Source organism: Pan troglodytes, chromosome 7 (genome assembly GCF_028858775.2).
Source record: "Pan troglodytes isolate AG18354 chromosome 7, NHGRI_mPanTro3-v2.0_pri, whole genome shotgun sequence".
NCBI lineage: Eukaryota > Metazoa > Chordata > Mammalia > Primates > Hominidae > Pan > Pan troglodytes.
In genome coordinates, this window is record NC_072405.2 from 55,514,641 (window position 1) to 55,521,467 (window position 6,827).

The 6,827-nt window shown below is 36.8% G+C and overlaps 1 pseudogene; it reads right to left on the reverse strand.

Annotated features, from left to right (window-relative positions):
• Positions 1 to 3,405: 3,405 nt before the first annotated feature.
• Positions 3,406 to 5,704, reverse strand: LOC100611785 (mitogen-activated protein kinase 6-like; annotated as a pseudogene).
• Between the last annotated feature and the right edge of the window lie 1,123 nt (positions 5,705 to 6,827).

The window sequence follows — 6,827 nt, forward strand, 5'->3', positions numbered from 1 at the left end:
ACAGATCCATTAGAGCAAAATTTTGAAAAATATTAAGATTTAGAACAGTAATAAAATCTCTAATCCTTGACTGTTTTATTATTAATTGTTTTTCTAATCATAGTATTTTAACCAGCTATCTTTGGTATAGATGCTGAAAATATTTAAATTTTATATGGTTTTAAAACTATTAATAAAAATATGAAAGCAAATAATTTTGTCTACAGTTATTCTTTTTGTGTTTGTGTGTGTATATGTATTCTAGGTATGTTTATGTATTGTTAAAATTTGCATGGATCTATAATAGCAATCTTAATCTCAATACAAATGCAAGAGAGAATTAAGGCCAATAGTTAGAAATATTTTGCACAAGCAAAAACAAAAAAATGCATGCATGTAATAGTAAACTATTAATAAGGAAAAAGTGGGATTGTTGCCTTGATGAACTTTACATGGATGTAATAGGGGAAGTCATTTAGTGGTTAACTCTTCATGCTGTGAGAGGCATTGTCTATTTGTCTGCAGCATTGGAAGTGCAGGCAGAATGAGCTGGGGCTGACATATTTGAATTTGATGGGGCTCGTCTACAACCAAAACCAGAATATATCCTTATACTAGGACACAACATTGTTTCTAAGAACTTTAGTTTCTTTTTATTTAATAACTCAAAATTGAGCCAAATTTTTTAGGAAGCTCGCATAGGTTTACCTTCTTAAAACAAATTTTTATTTCAAGTTATTTTGGGAACATAATAGGTATATCCATATGTATTATGGGATCCATGTGATGTTTTTATACAAGCATACAATGTGTAATGATCAAATCAGGATAATTGGGGTTTCCATCACCTCAAATATTTATCATTGTTTTGTGTTAGAAACATTCCAATTCTACTCTTTTCATTATTCTAAAACAGGCATTTCATTCAGAATGGCCACTTAAGTGAAAACAAAAAAATATTGCTGTTACATAACAGCATATAGGTGATTTTCTTGATAGAATTACTTTGAAAATCAGGAAGGCATTTACCGTCTTATCAAAGCATGTGCGGGTACTTCTCTGGGCCAATCTGGAGTGTATCCGATGATGGTCTCTAAGCCATCTCCTTTATTTAAAAGGATTTCACTTGCACTGTAGTACATTTAGATAATAACATGGGACAGAGTCAGGACTGAGTAAGCTGTTGGCCAAAAAAGTGTAAACAAAATGAAAATTTCAAGTAGAGTCTTGTGAATTGTTTATTAATGCCATATTTATTCCAGGAGAATACTGGCACTGAAAGTAATTTGCTTTTCTAATTGAGATTTTTATACTCTATTTTTTCCTCTTAAAAAAAGAATTATTTTAGTTTCTAAGAAGTTTTGCTTTCCTCGTAAAATAAGATCTTGTTATACAGTTTCAATTATCTTATTTTTATTTTTATGTAATTGATTTCTCTATTAGTTTAAAACCATTTGAAACAGATAAAAAGTTAATTTTATATAAACAAGACATTCCTCCAAAATGGGAGAAGAAAATGGTCTAACTTTTCTGCTTGTCATGATATTTTAAACTCATCTAATTCAGGGACTGTGTCCTTCAAAAGTTTCTAGGGTGACTTGTGCAGAACATTACACAGAGTAAGATCCTTAAACATTTTATAGAAATATTGGCCGGGCGCGGTGGCTCACGCTTGTAATCCCAGCACTTTGGGAGGCCGAGGTGGGCGGATCACGAGGTCAGGAGATCGAGACCATCCTGGCTAACATGGTGAAACCCCGCCTCTACTAAAAATGCAAAAAATTAGCCGGGCATGGCGGCGGGCGCCTGTAGTCCCAGTTACTCGGGAGGCTGGAGGCAGGAGAATGGCGTGAACCCGGGAGGCGGAGCTTGCAATGAGCCGAGATTGTGCCACTGCACTCCAGCCTAGGTGAAGGCAGAGCAAGACTCCATCTCAAAAATTAAAAAATAAAAAATAAATATTTCTTAGATAACATTTGATGGAGATTTCTTTTTCATTTGCACAAAATACAGAATTAGAAACCTCACCTAGAGTTGCTGTTTAATGTACACGTTTTCCAAGACAATAGGTAAACAAGGAAGATCCCTTTATAGCTTAGTGAAAACTATGATGATATTAAATTTTAAGTTTCTCAAGAATAAAGACCATACTTTGATCATAGTCACATTCCCAAGAAAATCTAACATTGTTTTCTAATGAAAGTAGGTGTTTAATAAATATTTTTTTCTTTTAACACAAACAGATACAACATGAAGGACAAGTGGCCAAGTTTATTTTATTTTATTTTTCTACATTTAACCTAATTTTATTCATGCTTGCCTTGGGATGTGGAATAGATCATTCAGTAAAAACATACAGTAAAAACAAAATGTCTTATCACGTACAACTTTTAAACTACAACAATGATGTACCTTAATCACTTCCATGCACACAAGTCTAACATTCTTTTTTTTAATAAACACAATTAAGACTTCTAGGAGCACTTCATAATAAAGTAATTCCTAATTAATTTTTCTTTGTAGATAGATCAAGCACCTCCAGAATACAAATTCCTATACACAGTGAGCACGTTACTGTGTAACACCTAAGTAAATGAACTCCTAAGTAAATTAAGTACGTGGACAGCTTTAAGATAAGCTGACATTATATATTCAGCTAGGTAGGCAACAAACCATAGAGCCAAATGGAAAAAGTGTATTTGCAAATAAATTTTTAAAACTAAGTTAATTTTTATAATTAAATACAGAAAATATACTGATTTGCTAAAATAAATAAGATGTGATGTATTAACACTTCACGGTAATGCAGAACTTTTATAAACAACAAATGAGTCTTATTAAGAATAGTTTATTACAATAAATGCTGGCTAAATAGAAGTGCATATTGTGAAGCACTGTGGGTGGTATATGTGCTGCCACATATTCTTGTTACCTTGAGGTAGATAATACATGTGTACCAAACTCGGCATTCATTTTCAGTTGCTGCTGGTATCATGTGTTTTAAGAAATGTGTATAGTATGAAAAACTTGAAAATACTCATGAATGAAAAATGTCTTAGGAAAAAATAGACATTTTCATGCAATTATGTAGAGTCTCACTGTGTAAATTTCAAGGCAAGATTTGTTTTCTATAAAACAGATCACTGTTCTATGAAAGAATGTTCTTTACTTGTCTCAGTGCATTCCTTTTGTCTCCTTCTACATTGCATTATTTTGCTCTATTCTTTATTTTTGTGTGCAAATGGCATGCCAGTTAAAATGAAAACTATCTCACCTATAGAAAAAGACAGTCTGGATTTTAAAACCAAGAACTAATAAAATCCTTACTAAATGACACCACTGGATTCAAGTAAAAAATAACTTAAACACTAGTAATAAAAAAAGACAAGCCCATTTCATGAAGAATTCAAAGATAAATGTCTGCTGAATGTTTTAGCTCAGATGTTTCAGAATGTTGCTGTATGTTTGATGAGGAATTTGAGGGGAAGATTTCATAGCAGAAGGTGTTCCTGTGGCCTGTGTTGACTTAAGTGGTGACCCAACTGGACTGTGAAACTGCGGGGTGCCTATGGACTCGAGCTGCTTGTTAGAGAGGAACTCCCCACTGTTGTTCAGAAATCCTTCCTCATTTCCTCTCTCTCCAAGCTTCCCATCCTCTACTGGCTCAGTTTCTAGCATTTCAGGATCTTCTTTCCTGCTAAAGAACTTGTCCAAGTAACTGGTGTGAGTGTTTTCCTTCTCAACTTGTTCATCCTTCCTTACCTCACAAAACTGATTTATGAGAAAACAGTCCTCCCCACCACTCACAAACTGGCTGTCCCAAGAAGATTGGTACGAGGCTTCTAATTGAGCCAGATTTGCCATTCCTTTTTCCTGTTTTTCTTGGCTTACTGACTTTGGTATCAAACTTTTCAATTCTAGTTGGGACACTGAGCTATTCAAGTCATTTATCAACAACATCAGTAGGCTCATATTGGGAACTAAGATGAACAGTTCCTGCAATAAAAGAATCAAAGTCAAACCCCTGATTCTTTTCTCTTTCTTTTCCAGCCAGTTGCTACGATGCTTCCTCTAGTGCTATCTGGGCTTTAACCAATCCATACCTTTCACATTTTGATTTGCCTTTCTTATCAGATTTTTCTTTGCTTTGTTCTTTCCAATTGGAAAGATCTATAACAAGCCTGAGTTCATAGTAATGGTTAACTTCACTCCCTCTCCAAACTAAGTTATCTAAATATGATGATGACCTCGTTTTGTAGTTACAAGTATGGCTACACTCCAGATCACAATATTTGTTTTCATGATGATCCTTGGTACTGCCAACAAGGCTCAGTAGAATAATTGGTATCAAAAGTAAGGTCCTCCAGATACTTTTCCCAATCTCCATCCAAATATTTTCGGGGATCAACTTGTACTTCTTTTTCATCAGTGACATCAGACAGAGCTCTTGGATCAGGCTGAACTTCATCAATATCAAAGTTGTTATGTATAGGCCAATCACAATCTGAAAGCTGACTATCATGGTACCTTTCCCAGTTATAAATGTAACTGTGAGTTTCATCCATAAGCAAAATATTATCAACTTCATCTTCAATACGAAAAGGATGGCTTGAAATTGGCTCATCCGTTGGAAAAGAGTATATGCTCATGTAAGAATGGGAGAGAGCTTCTTCTGCTGTTAACCAATCCATGGAGCTAAATGTAAAAATTTGTTCCAGGAAATCCAGTGCTTCTCGACTAATTCCTGGAAACACCTGAGTTAAAGGTTTGTGTGGCTCAGTCATGTCATTTCTAATGTAAACTGGAATTACACTGAGAAGCTCCTGATGATCTTCAATGTGCAACAGGAATCGATTATAAAATCAGTTGCATCTGTTCAAGTTCATGTGCACCTGCAAAAAGGATTTTACCAGTCAGCATTTCAGCAAAGATGCAGCCTGCAGCCCACATGTCAATGGCTTTAGTATAACTGTTAGGAGAAAGTAAAAGACGTGGACATCTGTACCATTTAGTAACCAATCCTTCAGAAAGATGACCCTTATGGGAATAATCAGTATTTGTAATCCGTGCAAGACCAAAGTCACATATCTTCAGCACCAAGTCTTCAGTATTAATGAAAAGATTCACTGGTTTGAGATCTCTGTGCAGTACATTTGCAGAGTGAATATTCTTGACCCCCCGTAGCAGCTGATACATGAAAAGCCTGGCATGCTCTTCCAGTAAAGTGCCCTGCTCCAGCACATTAGCTAAGTCTGTCTCCATGTACTCCTGAGCAATGTAAACACTGTTCAGCTCTGTAAGAGAGCCCACATCGTCTGTTTCCCCTGGGACCAAGAATTTCAAACACTTTCACAGTGTTGTCATGGTCAAGTCTTCTAATAATTTTGATTTTACGTACAGCATGTTTGACATTCTGGGAATTGGTAAGGACCATTTTCTTGATGGCCACTCTTTTGTCACAGTCATTGTCTATAGCAGAAAAAAACCAAGCCATTGCCTCCACAACCCAACGGTTTTAAGACCATATACCTGGAACCCAGATCAAAAACATGAATGTTCATGAGACTTTCAAATTTCTCTGCCATTTTGAAACCCTTACTATTGCCTTTTCCTTTCGAATTGTTGAACTTGTGTAAACAAGGAAGAAAATTGGCATCAGAAGGAAAGATCTTTCAAAAAGGGAGAAGAAAAATAATTATGGTTCCACAGCAAGATGGTTTCTTGATGTTCACGGCATATGTCAAACAGGCCTGTTGAGTTACCCTTAGATTTAAAGCTCAAAAAGCTCTACTCACATCGAGAATTAAAAAGATTGCAGTACTCATAGTTCAAGAAAGGGGCAGCAACTCTGCAGACATTTAAAGAAAACACTCAAGAAACTCAAACGGCATGAAATGACATATTATGCACTCAGATTACTGTGCTAAATGATATAACATTTAACAAACATGTGAATAAATATGCACACAACAGTCTTCTATGAACATTCTCCCCACAGTAAAGATACATTCAGTGTTGGACTAGTCCTGAGCAGCATTGTTCTAAGGTGCTGGCAAGCACTATTTCTGTTTTGCTTCTTTTCTTCCTTTGTTGCTATATATTTCAACAGGAAGCCCTGGCGGCTGTTGGTTAACAGAAGATGTCTTCTGTTAGTGATCAGGTGGCTCTAGCTCACCACGATCACAATCAAAGCTACCGTCCATCTTACTCTGATACAACGGGACTTTTGCAACTCCTCAAGAGAGTGTGGAGCCCGCGGACAGCCCCCAGTGTCGGCTTAGGTCTCTGGCTGTCCTGGCGGCAGCAGCATCTCTGAGGTTCTCGCTTTGCCACAGTCACCGCTATGTAACCCCGACCCGTGAGAGCCAAGTAACCAAGTTTAAATTGTGGAATCCTCCTCCTCTCCTAGGGTCTGCAATATTCAGTGTTTTATTTAATTATTTATTTATTTATTCATTTATTTATTTGCTTATTTATTTTTGGAGACAGAGTCTTGCTCTGTCGCCCAAGCTGGAGTGCAGTGGCGTGATCACAGCTCACTACAACCTCTGCCTCCCAGGTTCAAGTTACTCTTATGCCTCAGGCTCTGCAGTAGCTAGGATCACAGGCACCCACCACCACACTCAGCTAATTTTTGTATTTTTAATAATGAAGAGGTTTCACCATGTTGGCCAGGCTGGTCTTGAACTCCTGACCTCAGGTGATCCACCCGCCTTGGCCTCCCAAAGTGCTGGGATTACAGGTGTGAGCCACTGTGCCTGGCCTAGTATTCAGTGTTTTAAATTTCTGAACAAATCAACTCCAAAATACCAGGGGCTTACTAACAGAGCTTTGTGGCACGTGTGGCA